This window comes from Heteronotia binoei, chromosome 2 (genome assembly GCF_032191835.1).
Source record: "Heteronotia binoei isolate CCM8104 ecotype False Entrance Well chromosome 2, APGP_CSIRO_Hbin_v1, whole genome shotgun sequence".
Taxonomy (NCBI): domain Eukaryota; kingdom Metazoa; phylum Chordata; class Lepidosauria; order Squamata; family Gekkonidae; genus Heteronotia; species Heteronotia binoei.
In genome coordinates, this window is record NC_083224.1 from 144,009,429 (window position 1) to 144,035,222 (window position 25,794).

Consider the following 25,794-nt stretch of genomic DNA (forward strand, 5'->3'; position numbering starts at 1 on the left):
AAATGGAAGGTGGAGGTACGCAAGGTCTCTAACATCCACCAGCTATGTGATGACATCATGGAGGCATGGAAGAGGACTCCAGTGGCAACCTGTGAAGCTCTGGTGAACTCTATGCCCAAGAGGGTTAAGGCAGTGCTGGAAAATAATGGTGGCCACACAAATATTGACACTTTGGGCCCCATTTAGACATTATCACTTAGGGATGTACTCACTTTTTTTGCCAGTAATTTAGACATTAATGGCTGTGTGTTGCGTAATTTTGAGGGGACAGCACATTTACACTATTATACAAGCTGTAGATTCACTACTTTACATTGTTGGCATTTCTTCAGTGTTGTCACATGAAAAGATATACTTAAATATTTACAAAATGTGAGGGGGTGTACTCACTTCTGTGACATACTGTATATATAGTGTTTATTTTGACTTTATACACGTATTGCTTTAAGAGGACTGCTATTCTGTCATGGTCTGGTTTTCTTGCTGGGTTTGTGCTGTATAGACTGTGTTCCCTATTTGTTGTGTCTTACAAGGGCTGCAGTGAGAAGGAAAATGAGGTAAGATAATCTCTTTCCCTTCATGACAGCTGAAAAGCTGGTAACTCCTCCCAAATAATAGCAGTACCTGCAGCTTTAAGAAAGGAATCCTCTAAATGGCCACCACTAGGCAACCATAAACAGTATTGCTAGTTGAAGCCTTGGATTCTGTAAGTAAAAGGCACAAGGAGGAGGCAAGAGCAAGATACTTTCCAGGGCTGTTTTAGTCTTTGAGGTCAGACTCATCAGGGCCAGCCCCAGCAGCAATCACCAGGCAACTTACTACCACGTGACTTGCATGACTCACCCAGGCCTGGCTATTATTCAACAGTAGCCATCTCACAAAAGCCAGTGTTATGTAGCAGCTAGAGTTTAGGATCTGGAGGACCCAGCTTTTAAAAAGCAAGGGTCAAGTTTAAGACATGGTGGGCTACACACTTCTGAGCAACTGGTCTACTTCATGCATCACCAGCTGAAGTTCATTAATACAAACTATACTCCAATGGCACCCCAACACAGAATTGTGCCAAATGTGGAATGTAAGTCACAGCAGATGAGAGCAATTCTATCTGCAAAATGCAACACAAAAAGCACCACAGCAGGTCTAAATATTTTCAGAAACCTGGAATAAGTGCTCCTTTACAGCCTGGAAAATCTTCACTGGACAGCAGTGCACAAACGCAATGGTGAAGGAGAAGTGAGCTCACTTTGCTGTCACACTGCCACAGAGTAGGCACAATAACAAGCTCTCACCTATGTATGGGCAGTTGTGATAACATGCAGGGAAGACAACTGTGCCCCCAGGAATTTCCCACCTCACCCCATCTCCCACTGGCAACACTACCAAGATGTCAGGAAACCGTCTGGATCCATCACCTTCTGGGATGGACCATCCTAATTGGCACCTCACCCTCCCAGAGGTGCTGAGCTCTGTGAGTCTAAACTTCGCCAGAAATAGATCAAGATGAGTAGCCATGTTAGCCTGTCTGTAGCAAACTAAGATCATGGCATCTGGCCCCATCACACCATGGCCAATAGAAGGGGAAGACATGGAAGTAGTGACAGACTTCACATTTCTGGGATCCAAGATCACTGCAGATGGTGACTGTAGCCATGAAATTAAAAACGTTTGCTTCTTGGGATGACAGCTATGGCAAACCTGGGCAGTATAATAAAAAGTAGAGACATCACCCTGCCAACAAAAATCCGTATAGTCAAAGCAATGGTATTCCCAGTAGAAATGTATGGCTGTGAGAGCTGGACCATAAAGAAGGCCGAGCACAGAAGAATAGATGATTTTGAGCTGTGGTGCTGGAGAAGAATCTTGAGAGTCCCTTGGACTGCAAGAAGATCAAATCAGTCAGTCCTAAGGGAAATCAACCCAGACTGTTTCCTGGAAGGTCAGATGCTGAAGCTGAAGCTCAAATACTTTGGCCACCAAATGAGAAGGGAGCACTCCCTGGAGAAGATCCTGATGCTGGAAAAGACAGAAGGCAAAAGAAGGGGACGGCAAAAGATGAGATGGCTGGACAGTGTTACTGATGTAACAAACACGAATTTGAGCAGACTTAGGAGGATGGTGGAAGACAGGAGGATCTGGAGTGACTTTGCCCATGGGGTCACAAAAAGTCGGACTTGACTGTGCGACTGAACAACAACAAAAGCAGTAGAAAAGAGCAAGAGTCCAGTAGCACCTTAAAGACTAACAAAATATGTGGCAGGATATGAACTTTCATGAGTCACTGATATTTTTCAGACTGAAGCCACCTTTCACATTTTTGTGCACATTGTGCTGCTTTTTCTGATGATCACACTATTGGTGGGATCAGTTCTGACTTCCTCTCATGGGTCCCATCTGTTCCAATGGGGCTATGGGGTTTTTTTGCATGTGCGCTGAAGCATTTGAGCATTTCAGCAGCCTCATTCACTCTGTCTATCTTCGCAGAATGCAAATGCCTTACATGAGAGTAACTCCATTGGCTTCAGCGCATTTACTCTTGCATAAAGTGCAGACAGCTCTCAAAAAATGGTTCTGAAACACAAAAGACAATTTATTTGTTCAATTTATTTGTTTATTTGGTCCCTGACATTGCAAACATAATAAGAACATAACAACAAAAAAAGTTTTCCTCGCAAGGGAGAAAGGTACAAAGGGTTGAGACAATCTAGTGCAGGGGTGTCAAACTCATTTGTTATGAGGGCCAGAGCTGACATAAATGAGACCTTGTTGGGCCAGGCCATGCCAACAGAAAGAAGAGAGGCTTCGCTCAGTAGCTCTGCTGTGCGATTGAGAGAGCCTGACAAAGCAAACTCTGCCTTCCCCCCTTCCTCTCGAAGAGAGAAGCCTAAGCCAATGGAGAAAATAGAGGATTTGCTCTGTAGCTCCTGTGCAATTGAGCAAGCCTTGCAAAGCAAGCTGTTATGCAGAAGGAAGCAAGAGAGAGGGAGAAGGAAGCAGATGACAGCCAGTTGTGTAGGGGCCTGATAGGAGCCCTCCAGGGGCCTGATTCAGGCCCAGGCCACATGCTTGACACCCCTGATCTAGTAGATCTTACATGAGAGTAACACCATTGCTTTGATATGTCTGCTATCTTGTAAAGCAAAAGGAGGACATGATCCCAGCTTTCTCAAGCTGGAGCGAAACAGAGAGGAGACTACACAAACACATGCTCACAAGGCAGAGCAAAGAGGAAGGTGTCCCCAACGGGACTGATTGCTTGTTTCTTTTTTTCTTTTCTTTTTTTAAAAATTTTAAGTTTTATTGACAAAGAATTGGTACAAATAGGAAAAAGGAAAAGAGAAAAAAAAAACATATATACAATAACATCCATCTCTAACAAACCACAAACAGAACAAATACAAACAAATCTAACATCTAACATCTAACATCTACCCAGCCATACACACTGGGAGATGGAGAGGATTGAATATCAAAAAAGGAAAAAAGGAAAAACCCCATAATTACTCCAATCCAACACCTCTACTTTTGACCCATTTATAAACAGGGTCCCATTCCTCTTGACATTTTTGCACATTGCCATTTCTTAATCTTGTGGACATTAAGTCAGCTTCTGCGACAGCCAACAACTTGTTAATAAATTCTTCTCTATTGGGGATTTTATCATTCTTCCAATACTTAGCATATAATATTCTAGCAGTAGTAACTATATACAGTAGCAGTTTCAGTTTAGCAAGAGGCAGGTTTTGTCTACAAATATTTAACAAGTACAGTTCCGGCACATGGTTAATTTGTGTTTTTTAAAATTTTTGGATCCAAATATTAACTTGTGACCAATATTTTTTAGCATCTTTGCATTTCCACCATATGTGAAACAGGGACCCTTTAGCTTCTAGACATTTCCAACATTTGTTGGAGTAAGTGGGATAAATTTACTCTTACTCCAACAAATTTATCCTGATTGCTTGTTTCAATGTAGACACCCTCCATTATCGAAATGTTTCTCCACTGTGATGCAAAAAATTTTTTTAAAATACCCAAACCCTTTCTGGCAAGGTTATGGCAGGCAGATTGTGACAAAAGTAACCAATGAGAAAAACTTGCAAGCAGAGGCTTTTCATTTTGCTTTAATGCCTTAGTGGGAAAAAAAGTGTGGGAGAAACCAGTATTATTAGGAATGGGGAGGGGGGAATGGAAGATATGCAACAGTGGTAGGATGTTTACAAAATCAAGGTTGTCCCTTATCTCCTTTATTATTTATTTTATCGTTAGAAGTCCTTAATAATGCTATACGAAGGAACACTAAAATCAGAGGATTAAAAATAAAAGGGGAAGAAGACAAAGTTTTGACATATGCGGATGACATGGTCTTGATTCTCCAAAACCCTTTAGAATCAGTAGAATCAGTGGAGGAGGTTTTAAAAGAATTAGGCGAATTTGGAGAGGTTGCAGGGTTAAAGGTGAACAAACAGAAATCAAAAATATTGACGAAAAACATGACCTCTCAAGAGATTCAAGACCTGGAAAGAAGAACGGATTTTAAAACGGAAAAAAAATTAAAATATCTAGGTATAACAATAACAATATAATTAAAATATCTAGGTATAACAATAACAAATAAATGCAGCTCTATATATGAAAATAATTACATGCCCCTGCTAAAAGATATAGAATTAGTTTTTAAAAAATGGGCTAATTTAAGTTTATCTTTTATGGGGAGGGCGGCTTTAATTAAAATGAATATACTCCCAAAGGTTCTGTTCCTTTTACAAATTGTAAACTTTGCAGTCAGGAAACCTTTCTTTAATAAACTGAATCGACAGATAAGATCCTTTTTATGGCTGGGTAAGAAACCTAGGGTCAGATGGAAGATTTTAACTGATTTAAAAGAAAACGGAGGACTAGGTCTCCCTGACTTTGAGGTATATCACATAGCCTGTGCTACCTTATGGTTAAAGGATTGGATAATATTGGAAGATAGCCGTATTTTGGCGTTAGAAGGGTTCGATCTACAGGCAGGTTGGCACGCCAATCTCTGGTACATAGAAAAGAGCCAAAAATATTTTAGAAGTCATCTGATTAGGAAATCGCTCTATGAGGCCTGGTTGAAAAGTAAAAGAAAAATATATGATAAAATAACACCTAGATGGATTTCTCCAGAAGAAGCCTCAACACAACCTCAGTTACGGAATAAGACGAAGGTGATTAGATATACAGACCTGATTGATGAAAAGAACAAAATGAGAAAGAAAGAGGATCTAGAAGCTTTAGGGTTTAAACTAGACTGGTGGGTTATGACCCAGATAACAACTAAATATAACAAAGACAAACGGTTGGGCTTCACTAAGGAGAATTTTGATTTTGACAGAATATTGACTATGGGACAAGGCAAAGTTATTAAGAAAGTGTATAATTATATGCTACAAATGAAGCTGGAGGATGAAACGGTTAAGGTACCTATGATAAAGTGGGCAGAAAATTTTAAGAAAAACATAACTTTAGAACAATGGGCCCTATTTTGGAAGAGTAACTATAAGACTATCAAACCGACCAATTATAGAGAAAACTTTTTAAAGCTTTTTCAGCAAGCAGCCATTTCTGACCATCCGGTTGGCCTGGATATCTGAAAGAAGCCTGGAGGTAAGGGAAGTTTCTGTACAGAGAACAGCTAAGTTAAAGAGTCTGTCCTACATTTTACCATCAGAGGGCAAGTTTAGAGAAAGGAAAGAGGATTTGCATTTCTTACTAAGTTCATTCCTTTTCCTTTGCTCAATCTAGTCCTATGCTTAAAAGTATGCTTATAAACATTTTATTTTTAATGAAAACTTTATAACTTTCAATTCTGGCAGTTGCTGTCTGTACCACATAGACCTCTACTGTTTTGGACACACTATTTTAAAAAGGAAGCTTGGGGAGGGGGACAGGCAGGTGGCAACTGGCTATTCTCTTAGGGACGCACAAAGCAGTAAACTGTCCCTGTGGTAGCCAGGCACTGGGCTAGCAGGAGACATAGCGGTGAGGCCTCTGAACTTGGAAGGGAAATAAAGGGCTCCTGATCCCCTCAGTGGGAGATCTCTATATTGATCAGGTGGTGGCAGTGCCTATCAAAAAGGAACAGCCCCTCCAGGGAGTTGGGAACCCCCTAGGAGGGCAGGACAGAATGAAACTTGCAGGTTAGTGTAGGCACATTCCGCCACACAAGTCATGCATTTTGTCCCTGGAGAATACCACATCAAGTAAATGACTTGCTATGTGAGGAGGGGCTAGAATGTTCTGGGATAGCTCTATGGTTGCCTTGGAGGCTGTGAAGTCCTAAGTTTATCCAATTGAGGCAGCCTCAGCATGGACATTGAATTCCTGGAAGACAATAATTTGTACATTCCTCTCTCAAAATACTTTGGCCACCAAATAAGAAGGGAGCACTCACTGGAGAAGATCCTGATGCTGGGAAAGACAAAAGGCAAAAGATGAGATGGCTGGACAGCATTACTGATGTAACTAAAACAAATTTGAGCAGACTTCAGAGGATGGTGGAAGACAGGAGGACCTGGCATGTCTTGGCCCATGGGGTCGCAAAGAGTCGGACTCAACTGTGCAACTGAACAGCAACAGCTCTCAATTTGTCCCTGGAAAAGTATTAGGTCCTAGTAATAAGTACCTTCTGGTGGTTCCCGGCCTGGGTGATATTCAGCTGTCCTAAACTAGGGCCCTAGCTCCACCTGGCAGAACTCTCTGCCAAAGAACATCTGTGTCCTATGGGATTTATTACTTTTCTGTAGGGCTTGCAAGGCAGAGTTGTTTTGCCAGGCATTTAGTTAAGGACACAGAACAGCAACCGGCTGGCAGTCTCATTTCCCACCTCTCCCCCTTTTTCTCCATATCCCCTCCACCCAGGGTGCTGGTGAATACTGAAATTATCTGCCATCTTGGATACAGGACATAGTATTGTTTAGTACTGTTTTTTGATGAATTATTTGAACTAGACACAAAACTCATTACCTTGTGAAATGTACTCTTACTGCTTTAAAAATATTAAATGCATTATTAAAATATTAAATGGTGGCGGCCACAAGCATAGCCACCTTCAAGAGGAGGTTAGATAAAAATATGGAGCAGAGGTCCATCAATGGCTATTAGCCACAGTGTGTGTGTGTGTGTGTGTATATATATATATATAAATATATATATATATTTGGCCGCTGTGTGACACAGAATGTTGGACTGGATGGGCCATTGGCCTGATCTAACATGGCTTCTCTTATGTTCTTATAACCTAATTAGTACATAGCATTTACTGTTTGGTGTATTTATGAAATTTTAAAGTATAAATGCCTTTGTTTTATTGAAACAGTAATTACAAACATATCCAGGGTTAGAGATGGAACTGCAAGCTAATGCATCCTATGGTACCTCTTTGTCTCTTAGGTCTATTATGCATGGGGTATTTTCCTTCTATTTCACCATGCATGTCCATCGGGTTTTCCTTGTCAACCTGCATTGATTTTCCTCCCTTCAGCACTCAGTTTGCTTTCTGGTTGCTGTTTCTCTGAAAGACCTTTCTGTGCCAATTTTCCCCTTGTTTCGCTTCCAAATTGAAGTTTCTTCAGATGTGTTCAGATTCCCTTGGATTTCCTTCTGCTTCTTTGCCGCCCCTTGAAGGTCACTCCCCGTCCACACTGAGATCATTCCAATCATTTCGCACCTTTCACTATTCTCCCCCCCCCCCTCAACTGTGTACAAGCTCCATTTCTCCCCTCATTTTTTAAAATTTTTTTATTTTTTTTACAAGTGGCATGAGTGTAGCCATATGAAACTATTGCTAGCCTCAGATTGCTGAATTAAAAACAATTAAAATGGAGGGGGGAAGTTTAAAAGGAGCCGTGTGAGGTTTAGTTCCCTGTTGGCATTGACTTGAATGGGGAATTGGAAAGGAGGCAAATGGGACCATCTCCAATGCAAAAAAAAGTATTTCAGTGTTGCATGAAAACAAAATAAAGGGGGGGTCATCAGTGTGGCATGAAATTGACATGAGATGTAAAGATGAAGAGAGAGACTGAGATGGGAAGCCTAAAACTTTGAAAACATTTTCCCCTTTAATGCCTTAGTGAACAAAGTTTTTCTGGGGGGACACTTTTGGCAGTCTCTTGAAACCTAACATTAAAATGGCAGCTAAGCCACATGGACCTTCTGCAAATTGCTGAACTTAAGAATTGCTTGGAATTTATCCATTTGATTGCTTGGGTTTGATCCAGAGTGCAATCAGCAAAGGACAGACTTAAAAACTGTCAAGATCATGGCCAGGGTCAATGGGTTCTACCATGTATTCTCTATGCTCAACATGTCCCCCTATATTATGAGACTGTGTGACTCCCAGGATCTTTTTTTGTATAAAAAGCGTAGCAGTGATTCATTTGCATATTAGGCCACACCGCCTGACACCAAGCCAGCCAGAACTGCTTTCCTGTGCATTCCTGCTTAAAGAAAACCCCGGTGACTCCCATTTTTCACAGCAGTCGATAACACAGCAGGAATCCCCTAGTGCTTGGCAATATGGAAAATTGGGCTTCACAGCTGCTTTCTCACTGCTGGAGAGCCAGTTTGGTGTAGTGGTTAAGTGTGTGGACTCTTATCTAGGAGAACTGGGTTTGATTCCCCACTCCTCCACTTTGTAAGCCAAAATGCCCTCAAAACGAGGTTGGGGAATTGTCAGGTGGGCACCTGGCTCACTCAGGATCTTTTTACTTGTGTATACAAGATTCCACATCCAGAAAGTAATGCTTAAAAATATTAGGGACTCTAATTAAGTAAAAACAATTAAAATTTATTAAGAAAAATATAGGCTTCCATACAAGATAAAATACTCATCAAAACACACATTCAGTCCTTTGAAACATAGATAGAGAGATAGGGGAACACATGGGTAGGCAAACAGGGTGATATTTACCTATCGTAGTCTTCAAGAAGGCTCCAATGGCGATGTAAGAGGATGGGGGAAATGGACCCAAAACTGTGGCCAGAATCAGGGATGGATCTAGACAGCGGAACTGGGGTACTGCTAGATGCACACATGTGGGGAGCTGTGTCACAGGTTATAAAGATTACCTTGAGCCCTTAGGGGATGGGGTGGATGACAGGTGGTACAGGGGTGGATGACAGGTGGTACAGGGGTGGATGACAGGTGGTCAGCTAGTACATGACCTCAGAAAAGGGGAGGCTCTGCAGTGACCATAAGGGCTGGACTTCTGCAGTAGCCAATAGCAAGTTAATTTGTGGCACCTAATTGGGTGCTTGCTCTTGACCAATGGACTTGCTCAGATCCTGGATACCTGATTGAACTTTCAGGTTGAAATGGACCAAGGGGAGGCTCCAAAATGACAGTTGGGGAGAAGAATAGAGAGATTACTTGGGTGGGGAGATGCTTAAGACTATTAAACTTATCTAAAAGGGTGACGAGAGAGAGCCAAATCATTGCCTAGGTAACACCCGGTTTACACAAAGGAAGTTGGCTCTGGCTGAAGATGGTCTTCCTCTTCTTTAGTCTTCTTCCTGGTGCCAGTCTTTGTCCTGAGTTCTGTTGGATAAAGGCTTGAGTGGTCTGGCAGGATCCACGCCTAAGATATGGTTGATTGCCTTATGCAGAAGTTGAAGCAACTGTTGTATATGGAGTCAGGAAAACAAGATGGATTCTGGTGGTGTTAGCCTTTGGTTCATGGAAACAGGCTGGAAACTGTTTGCCTGTACAGTTCATGGTGGTGTGGCTTCTTCCACTGCAGCTGCCAAGACTGGGCACACAAGGAACAGCTGGGAGCTCGTCTGTAGTTCTGGCTAACACCCATCCAGAGATGTAGAATGCTGCTGCAAAACTGAGGCTTATAGTATCCACATAAGCCTTAGCAACCATGGGCAAAGTCCACTTCTTAGAGCAGATGTGTGCGAGTCAAAACTCCAGACACCCTGGCAACCATACTGGTGATCACTTTGTCCATGTGTATGAAAAGTAGGGGGCATTTCCTTTCAACTTGCAGCTGCTGGAATGGCCTTGGGTTAGCCATAGCTTTGGCAAAGGTTGTCCTTGAAAGAGCAGCTGCTGTGAGAGCCCTCTCAGCTCCACCCACCTCACAGGGTGTCCCTTGTGAGGGGGAGAAGATATAGGAGATTGTAAGCCGCTCTGAGTCTCTGATTCAGAGAGAAGGGTGGGGTATAAATCTGCAGTCTTCTTCTTCCTCTTCTCAGTTTTTTAAAAAGTCTTGTCAATTTCAGCATCGAGTTTTCCCCCTTTGTCTACATTCCTTTCTGTTCCTTTTCCTTCAACAAACTAATACTAAAATGCATATGCAAAACCTGAACCACAAGGATTTAAATGGAAGGTGCTTGCTGGACACTACTGCACAGCTATGATAGTGCAGTTGTACAATTAAAAAAAAACTTTGGACACCACCTCTCACACATCACAAATGATGTTCCACCCTGATTTAGAAAAGTGTGGGTTTTTTATTTTAGCTGTAGAATAAATACATTAAAAGGAAAAGAATACTGCAGAAGGTGGGCAGAGAATTCAAAGTCAAGATTAAAGACTTATTACCCTGAAAATTTGCTGTAAGATGTGCATGTGTAATGGGCCTTAGTCTTTGCTAGCTGGGAAAAAAGGACAAAAATAGAAATAGAAACTATCAACACTGTTGTAAACCAAAGAAATGTTTTATTATCTGAATTTAGAAACAATATACAGACCTGAGCATTATCATGCTGAAACAGAAAAAAATTACTTTTTGGTAAAAAGGTTCAGAAAATAAACATTCTATAATGTAATTAAGGAGTAGCAATAAATTCAGATGTTCACTTAAACTTTATAACAACATTGAACTCGACAATAGTATATCATCATCACACATATTAAAAGTCATAGTAACTATGGACAAACTTAGCTACCAGGAATCCATATTTATCTATCTTATTTATATCCCAATCTCTCTCAGTAAATAATATATCACTGAAAATACTAACATAAGTTTATTTCTATAATCAGAATCAGTATCTTAAAGAACCATGCCTTCTTATTCTGAATTTCCCCTTTCTGCTTCGTAGATTTTAAGAGGTTTGTATGAACTAACCTGAAACTATTTTCTCAATTCTTCCAAATTTCAACTTGTCCCATCATTACATGTAAGTCTAAACATCTACCACTTTCTTTTACTTGATGCAGAAGAGGAAGGCATGTGGAGCAAGTGAGAAACACAAGTGAACAGAGAGTATGCTGTACAGAGGCTTTGCTATTGTGGTTCAGAAATGATTTGTTTGGGAGACACTCAGCTTGCTCTTCTGGACCAAATATACTGAAATGTTTGATTATACTTCTTCCAGTAAAGTCCTAAGAATGTGCCTTGTTTAACAAGACAGTCATGTGTAGTAAATATCAGCTATTTAATAATACTACTGTTGCATGTTGAGCCTAAGAACTTTGCAACAATATGAATTGGCTGTATTATTTTAAAGTACTGCTTTCATAAAGCACTTGAGTCATTCTAAAGACAGCAAGTTTTCACAAAATGTTCACATGGTTATTTCAGGTCATTTTACACCAGAATTTGCATTCATTTTCATGGGACTTGGCATAGTTGAAGCCTGTGCATGTCCCCATATGAGTTATTTTCCAGATATTCCAAAGTATCCCCACCCTTTGCATGCATGAGACTTTAGTACACCTACCCGGAAGTACATTCTTTCACTTCCAAGGCACTTTTGACTAGTGCTTATGAAAGCTCAAGTTTTCCAAGTCCTCAGCAGGATTAGTCACACCTGGAACCCATTTGTCTGTTGTCCCATCCTGGATCATAATGTAAGAGTGCCAGGCCACCTGAAACTAAAGGCCAAAATACACAGTCAGGTTTTTAATGAGTTGGGCTTGGGTTCTCTGCAGATGCACAGAGGAAGAAAAGCTCCTCCCTCCCCCAGCCATTTCCCCACACAGAAACAGCACTGGGGAGAATTATTTCACACTCTTTTTGCTGCTCCACATGCACAGAATAAGAACATAAGAGAAGCCATGTTGGATCAGGCCAATAGCCCATCCAGTCCAACACTCTGTGACACACAGTGGCCAGTATATATATATATATGTATATATATATATATATATATATATATATATATATATATATACACACACACACACCTCTGCTCCATATTTTTATCTAACCCCCTCTTGAAGCTGGCTATGCTTGTAGCCGCCACCACCTCCTGTGGCAGTGAATTCCACATGTTAACCACCCTTTGGGTGAAGAAGTACTTCCTTTAATCTGTTTTAACCTGACTGCTCAGCAATTTCATCAAATGCCCATGAGTTCTTGTATTGTGAGAAAGGGAGAAAAGTACTTCTTTCTCTACTTTCTCCATCCCATGCATAATCTTGTAAACCTTTATCATGTCACCCTGCAGTCGACGTTTCTCCAAGCTAAACAGCCCCAAGCGTTTTAACCTTTCTTCATAGGGAAAGTGTTCCAACCCTTTAATTATTCTAGTTGCCTTTTTCTGGACTTTTTCCAATGCTACAATATCCTTTTTGAGGTGCGGTGACCAGAATTGTACACAGTATTCCAAATGAGACCGCACCATCGATTTATACAGGGGCATTATGATACTGGCTGATTTGTTTTCAATTCCCTTCCTAATAATTCCCAGCATGGTGTTGGCCTTTTTTATTGCAATCGCACACTGTCTTGACATTTTCAGTGAGTTATCTACAATGACTCCAAGATCTCTCATGGTCAGTCTCTGCCGGTTCACAACCCATCAACTTGTATTTGCAGCTGGGATTTTTGACCCCAATGTGCGTTACTTTGCACTTGGCCACATTGAACCTCATCTGCCACGTTGATGCCCATTCACCTAGCCTCAACAGATCCCTTTGGAGTGCCTCACAATCCTCTCTGGTTCTCACCACCCTGAACAATTTAGTGTCATCTGCAAACTTGGCCACTTCACTGCTTACTCCCAACTCCAAATCATTTATGAAAAAGTTAAAGAGCATGGGACCCAGTACTGAGCGCTGCAGCACCCCACTGCTTACCGTCCTCCACTGTGAAGACTGCCCATTTATACTCACTCTCTGCTTCCTATTAATTAGCCAGTTTTTGATCCACAAGAGGACCTGTCCTTTTACTCCATGACACTTGAGCTTACTAAGGAGCCTTTGATGAAGAACTTTATCAAAAGCTTTCTGAAAGTCAAGGTAAACAACATCTATTGGGTCTCCTTTGTCCACATGTTTCTTTACCCCCTCAAAGAAATGCAACAGGTTAGTGAGGCAAGATCTTCCCTTACAGAACCCATGCTGAGTCTTCCTAGGGTGGCCAGACCGTCCCGGTCTCCCGGGACATTCCCAGTTCTGGCCCCCAATTCCCGGCTCCCGGGTTGGCTATACCGGGACCATTAGAAGTCCCGGTATAGCCAGTGGGGAGCCGGGGGCCGAAGGCGAGGAGTGAGGGAGCCAGCGTCCCTGCGCGTGCGCATGGCGGTGTGCGCACGCGCAGGGACGCTGGCTCCCTCACTCCCCGCCTTCCCCGCCCGCGTGCGGGGCCCGGCGGCGGTGGCAGAGGCCGGGGAGGCCGTGGAGAGGCCGCCACGGGTCCCTGGAGGGCCTCCAGAGGCCCGCGGAGGCCGCGGAGAGGCCGCCGCTGGTCCCTGGAGGCCCTCCAGAGGCCAGCGGAGGCCGCGGGGAGGCCGGCGCTGGTCCCTGGAGGGCCTCCAGAGGCCAGCGGAGGCCGCGGAGAGGCCGGCGCTGGTCCCTGGAGGCCCTCCAGAGGCCAGCGGAGGCCGCGGAGAGGCCGGTGCTGGTCCCTGGAGGCCCTCCAGAGACCAGCGCCGGCCTCTCCGCCGTCTCCCCGGCCTCCGCAGCCGCCGCCAGCCCCGCCAGCAGCACCAGCCCCCGGAGGAGAGGCCGCCACCCGCCCTGGAACAAGGTAAGCAGGGGGGGCCGAAAGCGGGGGGGCGGCTGGCGGGAGGGGGCGGCTGGCCTTCCTTCCTTCCTTCCCTCCCTCCTTCCCTCCTTCCTTTCTTTCTTCCTTCCTTCCCTCCCTCCCTCCCTCCCTCCTCCCTCCCTTCCTTCCTTTCTTCCTTCCCTCCTTCCCTCCCTCCCTCCTCCCTTCCTTCCTTCCCTCCCTCCCTTCCCTTAGGTTGCCCCATGCCTGTCGGTCACTTCCGGGTTCTTGTCCTGCATCTCGACCTGTGTTATTAGTGACAGGCTGCTTCGGCGTGCCGCTGCGCCGGCCCCCTGGGTCCCACAATGATGGGACCGATGCCACAGGGACGGGCTCGAAACACTCTATAACCCCTCAAAAGAACAGCAGTCTAGCTCGCTTCCCCCAAGCCCTGCCACCATAAGCCTCAAGGGGGCTCATTTTGCGGCATCTCCTGGCGGGAGGGTGGCACCCGCACGGGACCCATATCAAATGAAAGAGGGGGCGCAGGGCTATCAGAAACAGCCGGCGGAGGGAGTCGGGAGACCACCCCACTGGCGGATCCACACCCCGAAAGTGATGAAGGTGGCGCAGATAGAGCCAACAGAGCAAACAGGACAAAATAAATAGGCTGCATTATGCAGCACAGTCTCACTGGAATCTCACTGGAATCTGACTGGCTTCTCAGCGTGGAACCCGTTCTCTCTAGTCTTCTCACTTTGAAAAAAGTAAAAAAAGAGTTTTATTTAACTTTATTTCCCCCTTTCCCTCTCTATAAATAATCTTGGTGTTTCCGGCGGTGATATTTGGGGGATTTTTGGGGACATCACAGGAAGTGCTGTGAAGTCACTTCCTGTTTCCGGCAGTGGCATTTGGGGGAAATGATGTCATTTTGGGGAAATGATGTAACAGGAAGTGATGTCACTTCCTGCTTCCGGCAGGTGGCGCGGGGGGAATGATGTCACAGGAAGTGATGTCACTTCCTGTTTCCGGCAGGTGGCGCGGGGGGGGGAATGATGTCACAGGAAGTGATGTCACTTCCTGTTTCCGGCAGTGGCATGACATCACCGGAAGTGACGTCACTTCCTGTTTACGGCGGCAAAGCGCGCGCACACCCCTACCTTCCCCCCCCCCCAAGGTGTCCCTGGCTGGCCTTCAGACATTATGGCCACCCTAAGTCTTCCTCAATAACTTGTGTTCATCAGTGTGCCTGCTCATTCTGTCCTTGATAATGGTTTCTACCAACTTTCCCGATATTGAATTCAGACTGACTGGCCTGTAATTTCCCAGATCTCCTCTGGAACCCTTTTTAAAGATGGGGGTGACATTTGCTACCTTCCAGTCCTCAGGAACGGAGGCAGATTTCAATGAAAGATTACAGATTTTTGTCAGAAGATTCACAAGTTCAACTTAGAGTGCTTTCAGAACTCTTGAATGTATGCTATCCGGACCTGGTGACTTATTAGTTTTTAATTTGTCTATCAGTTGTAGGACCTCCTCTCATGTCACCTCAATCTGACTCAGGTCTTTTAACATCCCTTCCAAAATAAGTGGTTCTGGAGCGGGCAAACACTTCTCATCTTCCACAGTGAAGACAGAGGTAAAAAATGCATTCAACTTCTCAACCATTTCCCTATCCTCCTTCAGTAATCCTTTTACCCCTTGGTCATCCAAGGGCCCCACTGCCTCCCTGGCTGGTTTCCTGCTTCTAATATATTTGAAGAAATTTTTATTATTGGTCTTTATGTTTTTTGCAATATGCTCCTCATAGTCCCTTTTTGCCTGCCTGATCACAGTCTTGCATTTGATTTGCCACAGCCTGTGTTCCCTTTTATTAATTTCACTTGGACTAGAATACTCCATGTGAAGCAGCAAAAACACATAAATAATTTCCCTCCACCACTGTTTCTGCACAAGAAGGCAGGAGCCTTTCTTCCACTCATAGTGGCATTCCATGTCTATCCGGGCTCTCATTTATTTTTAAATAGCCAATCTCTACAGCTGCAGGGAACCCAACCTGAACATGTAGTATGGCTCTAAAACAATAAGCACAGCTGCAGCCAATTTTAGGCTTGACATCTGGTATCTAGGTTTGGCAACTCTAGGTTGGGATATTTGGAGGTGGAGCAGGCCTGTATCTAGGATTTCTTTCAGGATGGGGTGCCAGGGGATGCTAATATAATTATTGAAGCTTAACAAAAAGGAGAGGGGGGCTGGGGATCAGGTGAGGGTGCTTCTGGCAGATTTGGGAGGGGGCGCTATCCCCACAGCCCTGGAATGGATGGTGTTGGAGGAGAGATCTCAACAGGGTATAGTGCATCCTCCAAAGCAGCCATTTTCTCCAGGGGAACTTATCTCTTTAAAGTGGAGATCAGTTGTAATTCTGGAAGATCTCCAGGCTCTAATTGGTACCCTGAGCAAATTGGTACATTTCCTTGGAGGGGACAATTAACTAGAAAAACAGAATAAGGAAAATAGCTAACTTCTCAGCATAGTGGCCTGAATCCAATTAGCTCTACCCCCGGTTCAAAAATAGTAAAGGAGATGCATCTTCAGATCTCCTGATGTTTCCTACAGTCTGGTCCTGAGACCATATCAGACAAAGCCAGCACTGGTTCTCTAAACATGAATTTGGTACATGATGATACATGACACTCTGTAGAGGCAGGAAAATGAGCAAGTCTCACCACTTTTGCCCTTGCTCAATGTACCTTTACACATGGAAGGAGGGGGTTAAAGTGTAAGAATTCAGCTTATATTGACCCTGTCTTGTTTGAATCAGTACATCTATTAAGAATGTGAGTACAAGAGGATTTTCCACAGTATATACAAAAAGGCAATTTAAAGTATGAAAATGTAATGCAGTAACCATATAAAATGTCTGTTATGTCTATGATTAAGGGTTTCTTTCCCTCTTCTACATAAACATTTTTCACAAACTGAAGTAGAAGCAAGAATGACAATTGTCATGTTAATAAAAGGCAAGATCTCTAAAAGATAATTGCATGTGTACATTCAGAGACAAAGAATTATGGTTAATGCATACTTGGTAGATTTCATTGACAACTATGATCTGATATCTCCCCCCACCCCACTCCTATACACAAATATCATACAGAGATACTTTTAAGCTCGTAATGTAGCACAATAAGAAAATGAGCTGACAGACATATCCAGCACTTCCCACAAAATGCCTGGTATAGATGCAATATTGCCAATCTGTTTACCTTGGTTAAAAAATTGGAACTGGTCTTCTCTCCTCCAGATTCTATCTCCCTTCCATTGTCAGCATTTAACAAGGGAAGAAGAAGAAATAATTGGATTTAAATCCCGTCCTATACTCTGAATCTCAGAGTGGTCACAATTTCCTTTACTCCCCCCCCCCACAACAGACACCCTGTGTAGTAGGTGGGGTTGAGAGAGCTCTCACAGAAGCTGCCCTTTCAAAGACTACTCTGTGAAAGCTATGGCTAACCCAAGGCCATTCCAGCAGCTGCAAGTGGAGGAGTGGGGAATCAAACCTGGTTCTCCCACATAAGAGTCTGTGTACTTAACCACTACACCTAACTGGTACCTTGTTATTCTCCACTAACTAAAAGTTGCTTTTACCAGTTGATAATAAAAAGTGGAGGTGCTCTGAATAATTGAAAGGATAATTAAGACATGAATATAATGTATGTTTATTATTGTATCTATTTGGTTATTAAGCGTGTATCTAAGTTGTTGGTTATAGTTAAAAAATTAATAAAAATTTAAAGTTTAAAAAAAAAAATGCTGGCTGGACTGCTAGGTCGTTAGCCTCCTAAATCTGAAGACTCGGGTGGCACTACCTGACCTACTAACTTGTATATGTAACTTTTCACTAAATTCAGCTACTGTACCAGAAGTCTGGAGAGTAGCAAATGTTACAGCAGTTTTTTTAAAAAGAAGTCCAGAGAGGAATCAGGAAATTACAGGCCAGTCACCTTAAGGTCTATCCCAGGCATGCACATAGAGAAACAAAGCCTGCTGATATAAAAATCAGCATGGCTTCTGCAAAGGGAAGTTCTGCCTCACCAAACTTATGGAGTTATTTGAGAAAATGATAAGCATGTAGACAATGATGACCTGGTAGATATTATACTTGGACTTTTAAAAGGCTTGTGACAAGGTACCTCACCAAAGAATTCTGAGTAAATTTAGAAGTCATATAATAAGGGTTTTCTTTGAATTAAAAATTAGTTAAATGACAGGAAACAAAGAGCAGGAATAAATGGACAGTTCTCACAATGGAGGGAGGAAAACAATGTGGTCCCAGAAAGATTTGTATTGGGGCCAGTACTATTTGATTTTTTTTTTCATAAATGATCTGGAATTAGAGATTAGTAGTGTAAGTTTGTAGATGACTCAAACTTATTCAGGATGATGAAAACCAAGACTGACTGTGAAGAGCTCCAAGAGGATCTCCACAAATTTGGCAAGTGGATGACAGTGTGGCAGATGAAGTCCTATGTTGGTAAAAAGAGAAGGCAGAAGAGAAGAAGAGATTGGATTTATATCCCGCTCTTCACTCGGAGTCTCAAAACAGCGCCTCCCCTTCCTCTCCCCACAACAGACATCCTGTGAAGTAGCTGGGGCTGAGAGAGGTATCAGCTCTTTAGAGAACAGCTCTGCAAACAACTATAGCTGACTCAAGGTCACCCAGCAGCTGCATGTGGAGGAGTGGGGAATCAAGCCTGGTTCTCCTATATTAGAGTCTGCACACTTAACCATTACATCAAACTGGCTCCCTGAGTAAGTGTAAGGTGATACACATTGAGACAAAAAAGCCTTCCCCAACTTCAAGTATAGGCTCCCTTGTTGAGAGGTAAAAGAATCTTGGAGTCATAGTAGATAGCTCAATGAAAGTGTCAGCCCAGTGTGCTGCAGCAGTGAAAAAGGCAATACAGATTATTAGGAAAGGGACTGAACATAAAACAGCAGATATTATCTGTGATGCAGCCTCATTTGGACTACTGTGTATCGTTTTGGTCAATGTATCACAAAAAAGGACATTACAGAACTGGAAAAAGGACAAAGGGGGCAACCAGTATGATTAGGGGATTGGAGCACCTTCCTTATGAGGAAAGGCTGAAGAGTCTAGGACTGATTTCGCACTCACTTTACTCCGCCCTCAAGTCCATCTTCTCCGCGTGGCATCCTCCCGATTTCCCACTATTTGCACCGGGGCTGCAGCAAACATTGTAATTTTCATGCAGCAAACAGAAACCACTAAAAACCAGTTTCCATTTACTGTGCAAAATCCGTGATGTTTGCTGCAGCCCTGACGCAAATAGTGGGAAATCAGGAGGATGCTGTGCAAAGATGGATGTGAGGGCGGAGTAAGGTGAGTGCAAAATCGGCCTAGTTCTTTTCAAAGGGGGATGTGATAGAGATTATGATAGAGATTTATAAAATTATGTATAGTGTGGAGAGAGATGACAAAGGGAAATTTTTCTCTCTCTCCCAAAATTTTAGAATTCAAGGGCATTCAATTAAGCAGATGGGCAGTAAATTCAGGATGGACAAAAGAAACCACTTCTTTACACTGAGACCAATTTTGCACTCTCCTTACGCCACTGTCCTGTTCCTCTTCTCAGCGTGGCGTCGTTCAGATTTCCCACTATCTGCTCCGTGGCTGCAGCAAACATCGTGGTTTTTATACGGCAGCTGGTTTTTAGTGGATTCCATTTGCCATGCAAAAACCACGATGTTTGCTACAGCCCCAGAGCAGATAGTAGGAAATCCGAAGGACGCTACGCTGAGAAGAGGAACGTGGCAGTAGCGTAAGGTGAGTGTGAAATCGGTCTGAGTATTATTAAAATGCAGAATTCACTGCCAGGGGATGTAGCAATGGCCGCAGAAATAGACAGTTTAAGAAAGGGATTAGATAGTTCCATGGAGGACAGATCTATCAGTGGCTGCTAGCGATGGTGACTGAGGGCAACCACCATATCCATAGGCAGTCAGCCTCTGAACTCCAGGGCCAGGCCTTGGGCCTCTATACTCTCTTGTAGGTTCTACAGAGGAACTGGCTAGGCACTATGTGAGACAGGACTAGATGGACAACTGGTCTGATCAAGTGGAAATATTCTTATATGGTGATGTAACTTTGTGGACCTCATAATGTCATAATGATGATAGCTCTTCACACACTACTAGGCAAAGTACCATATAGTATCTATGAATATGTCCAGTCACAATAATGTGTTTTGAAAAGATGAACATCTCATATAAAAATAAAATAATGTGGAAATTATGCATGTCCCAAACATAACATGTAATTAAGCAGCTGGTATCAGCAATTTATATGTGCAGCAGTTAACTGCAAGGAGACTTGTATAAAAGCATAAAGGTCCTCAAAGAAGTCATCAAGTGCTCATGGCCTGAGATTTCAACCTGCTGCCTGGACAGTCTGAAAATTAGCTCTGAATCTTATGGCCAAAACTGGAGACCTGTCAACTCTATACAGTATATCAAAGCAGTAGACAAGTTCACCTTTAAGACCAACTAAGTTTTATTCAGAATGTAAGCTTTCATATGCTCTTAAGAAGATTTCATCAGACAAATCAGACAGTATATGTAGAAAACAAGAGGCACCTTGGTACATCTTAGGGATGGCAGCTTGCAGGTGGGACCTGGGGATCCCCAGAATTACAGCTCATCAACACACTACAGATATCAGTTCTCCTGGAGAAAATGGATACTTTGGAGGATGAATTCGATGGCACTGTACTTCACTGAGGTCCCTGTCTGCGAACCACCCCAAATTTCCAGGAATTTTCAACCCAGAGCTGGCAACTCCTGCCCCCTGCCCCCCAGAGGAGACCTGGAAACTCTAGTACATTTGCACTGGACTGCAAACCATTTTAAGTATTTTTATTGCCTTATTTTACTTTCAGTTTCTGTTAAGCCTCAGAAAACTTTCTTGTTGCTAAAAACTTTCAACTGCCTGCAGCAATAAAAAACACAAAACCAACCTGTTCCTCCCCCCCACACACACACACACCCCACACACACCATAGGCTTCGCAACTTGATTTTCTAGCATGGCTAGCATTGTTAACAGGCAAGATTAATCTAACACCACCCTACAGTTCTGTTAACTCACAGAACAATTGATTTCATCCACCTAGCAGTACCTCCGTATACAAGTCGCAGCATGATAAGTATTAGGTCCACAAACAGTGGAAGCTCAAGATAACTGCAGTTGTACATCAGGGTCCATCAGGTTGTGGCGATCAAACAGCAGTTCTCAGTGCTGTGGACTCCATATATTAGCACTCAGAATAGTTGAATCAGCACATGAGTCCATTTCTTGAAAGGTATTAATCGCTTTAAAGGGGAAGAATAATAACAGGGCGATAGAGAGCAAAAAGAGAGATGGAGAGAAATGCAATCTGTTAGAAGGCTGGGACACAGCAAATGAAAATTAGAGCTGCAGTTTGCTGTCACAAGAGAATCTTGACTGTGTGAGCTACACTTCTTTGAAGTACCTTTGCCTGCTGTAGTAACTCTTGAGAATCAGCTGACCCTTACACAAGCTAAAGCTACAAGGAGAGATTAAAGATCTAAGTAAAGGCATCAACCTGCTTATCACATCAAGACTGCCATTAAATTGCTGAGAGTTCCAAAGGAGGGAACCTGGGGCCTTGCCCTTCAGAAGATATGTAATGGGTGCCTAGTGGAGGAAGGTTAGGTTCATCTCTACAAAATGCATAATGAAAAGATGGCATCTAATGCCTCAGTATATAAAGATAACCACTGATTTAGAAAGTTTTAAAAATGATTTAGCAGACTTATGGAGGACAGACCTATCAATGGCTACTAGCTATGATAGCTAAATGGAAGCATCATGTCTGGAACCGATATAGGCCAGTAGGTATGAGGCAGAAAAGAGAAGATGGTTGCTCTCTTCCTTGAAACATCTAGTTGGCCCCTGATGGAAATAGGTTCCTTGCCTAGAAAAATCCTTAGTATGATACATCACACTCCTCTTCTGCTTTTGTTCAGTCTGTATGTAGAGATTAAAAGCATTGCTTCTGTACCAACCAATCTTGAGGGGAAAGAAGTGCTCCCATTTCCACCTTCACTATGTAACTATTTTGCTGAGGGATCAGGGTAGATGAGAACCTGACTCCCCTGATCAACTACAAGTCACTTTCTGATCAACAGGCAGCTGTAAACTAATTCGACAGCTGTTTGAATTGCTCCATGAAAAACAAACATATCCCCGGTTGGCTGCCATGCTAATGTCAGTGTTGAATAAAGTACCTTTGCCAGACAAGCTCACTGAGAAATCTGTGGCATGTGAATATGACCTGAAATACAGCCCCCTTCCCCAGTGCTTTCTGGCCTCATTAGGACAGGAGTCATTCCCAATGAATTCACAGCAACCAACACATAGGGTAAGCTTATCTTTATTTTTTAAAATTGAACTGAAGATCAAACTGCAAACAGGATATAAACACCAAAGGAAGGTAAAATTTAAAGAAACAGTACAACACCTCTTCCCTAAGCATCCTGTTCCTAAATGAAATTTCACTGCCATAAAAGCATAATATATACAAATCACCATTGGTGTGGAATGGCAATGGATAAGCACGTTATACGTGTATGGCTTGAGATCATTTCAGTTTATTATTTCCTTGGGCCCTCTAGAAAATGTATTATGTGACAGATTAAAACTTTAGCACTAGGCTGAGAATCTTAGGGCATTTGTAATTGTTTTATACTTGCAATTGAAAAAATATGTTCAACTCAGCCTCAATGCACTGGGAATGTACACAGTGTATTCTTTCTATAGTCAGGAGGAAAGACAAGGAGTTACTCAGCAAACTAACAGGCCCACACACCCCCAACCCATAATGTATCAATTAACACAAGTTTACTGAAATGTGACTTTGTTCAGAATGCGACTTGACACTTAAAAGACAAAAAGATCTTGGCATAGGGTTACATGAGCAATATGGATTCCTAGTTTATATTACACAAAACTCTGGCAAACAACTACAAACCATTGTCAGTATGATTATCATGCCATGTTAACATTGTTTGAAGGTTTTCTACATAGCAAAAAAAGAAGGCTTTCAGAATGTTTGCACTTCACAAGACAAGAAACACACACTTGAACGTATTCCACTGGTATATCAATGAAGTCACAGGGTGCCCTTAGCAGCATTAGAGAAGCACATTTAACCTTGGACACAGAAAAATGAGGCAGCTACAGGGACAATCCCCAGCAGGATGCTTTCCTTCACAAGCATCATTGAAATGAATGGGAGATGCTCAAGCATCTGCTGTCTCAGATTTATTTTTTTTGCAACTGCTAAAATTGGCATAGTATTTACACATTTAAAACATACCCTCTAATCTTAAAAATATGTTCTTGGTCATGCATAGGATAAATATGTTCTTGGGAATAGTACAGATGCCAGAGAAATGGGATTAAAGCTGATCTTTAACATTTACATCAGTTACCACTGACTACAAGATGCTTGATGGGTGCTCTTCTACAATGAATAGCTTACTAGAACCTTCCCACAGTGGTGGACATGACCTCTTAACTTGTGATTATGTCTCATGGTCTTTAATTTTTTCTAACTGTTGTCTTGCAAATTTGTGATGACCAACATATCTTTCTTTTACAACACAGACCTAGAGGTTGCACTCTACAAGATTGTAAAGATGATCCAAACTGCTAGGCATAGATTATTAGTGATGCCACTAAATATATCACTGAGAACAGTCAACCCATATACATGGGAATAATCTAACAAAATGAAGTGATGACTATGTCCTAATGAAAAGGATGGAATAGAATTTAGCTGTGACTCAAGTCCCTTTGATGTCAATAGAATACATGGCCAACTGCTAAATTTATATGGAGGGAAATTTCAGTAAAAGTTCTTCTTTTGATGGTCTGTCCTCCTTAGAGGTAAAGCAGTTGTCTGTGTATTACAAATTACCATCTGTATAATGCTATCAGTGTATACTCCATGCACATTTAATTATTATTTTTTGCACATTTAATGTATATGGATCATATTCTGAGTTGGATGGTACTTCTTCTGTCACCAGTCAGTTAGGATCTGTAAAAGTTTTTTGACCCTTGCCAAGGAAATCAGCTTAGAACCAGCTTGTCAAAGTGGCTGAGCATATGCTGGGACTACAGACCAATGCAACTTCACAGTCTCGATTTTATAAAAATTGGAGGATTTATAGATGAATACAATATGAATGTATCTTTGACCTTCCCAGTACCTCCCAATGAGTATATGGAGAACATTTACCACATATAGATACCAAAACACTTCAAATACAGAAGGAGAAAAAGCTGCATGACATGGTACACTTTTCACTGTGCAACTCAGCATTTTTATCTTAATGTGTGTGACAGGAGATCCTAATCATGCAAATGTCAAGTCCTAAGCACTCAGTCATAGTTATCTTCTGGCAGCGAGTTCCATGGGTTAATGATGTACATTGTTAAAAGTTTAATAAGTTTCTAAAATCTTGTGTAAGTTGGAGAACAAAAAAAAAATGAACATCTTCATGCTAACAGCACAGAACATAATTAAAAGAATCTTTTATGCCTCGTAGAAAACCTTGGGAAAAAATCTGTTTAAAATATGATGCAGAGAACTTGATTTTGCATGGCATCTTTCACACAAACTTTGTCCCAGAACACTATACAGAATCATCTAAAAGTAACGTTTTCAATTACGCAATGCAGTTGCAAGAAATAAATGATGAATAAATTAAAGTACTCAGTCATAAATCCAATTAGAAAGAGAGAGAGAGAGAGAGAGAAGGAAAAATTAAGAAGCATAAGCAAGGCTGAAATATGCATTTTAAAAAGCAGTTTTAGAAGAGATGGAGAATTAATGAGGCAAAGAGACACAAGAAGACTGGTGCATGGACTCTCGCTGTGCAAAGGAAAATAGTGTTGCACTCTTCAGCTGACATCACTAGAAGGTCACTCTGGCTTGAGGGGAATTGAGACTCATAAATTTATAGGCCAGGACACAGCCCATTATGAAGCATGGAATTCAAACTGTTATACCATTATGTCCATAACTATGGAAGTTAATGCAGGTCTTTCAATTGAGTTGAAAGGTACCTTGTTATCTGAGCCCTCACTGGATTAAAGCAACACCAAAGAAGTTGAGAAAGCACCATGACAAAACAGTTAAGGATGAATTGGAATGATTACGGCCCCCACTTCAAACTTTCTGATCCTGGAGAATGAAACAGACGGTAGGAAGAAACAATGGCCATAAATAACTCCTTGGCAACAGGAAAATTAGAAAATTAGATTGTATTAAAAAGACAGACCAGGTGATATTCTTGTGCCATATTCTGGGGGTCTCTAACTGTATTAGCTATGCAGCTACATGCTTGGAGAATGTGCAGAACCTTTTAGAGACCAGAGCACAGCTCTCAACTCTGAAGTTTTGGGTACATCTTCATTTTAGGGCTAAATGCATGACTTATGTCTATTTGATGCTGTCCAATTTTTTTATATCTAGTTGGGCACACTGGATCGAGAGGAAAATACAATCTACAGGTGTTTCCCTTAACTCCCTTCTTACGTTAAATGAAAGCCAAGCATATAGAACCTTGAAACAGATTTGTAGACATTGAAAAACAAACGTTCTGTTCTCTAGCACATAACACATGCTTCCCTCTGGTGTTTGGCATCACCCCTGATTAAAGTGCACTTGCTGCTTACTTCTCACAGCTTATTCCCTCTCAATTACGTTGAGCCTTCATGCTCATATGATTCAATGCCCTACCTTCAGTGGTCCTGTCTGGGAGAGTTGCAA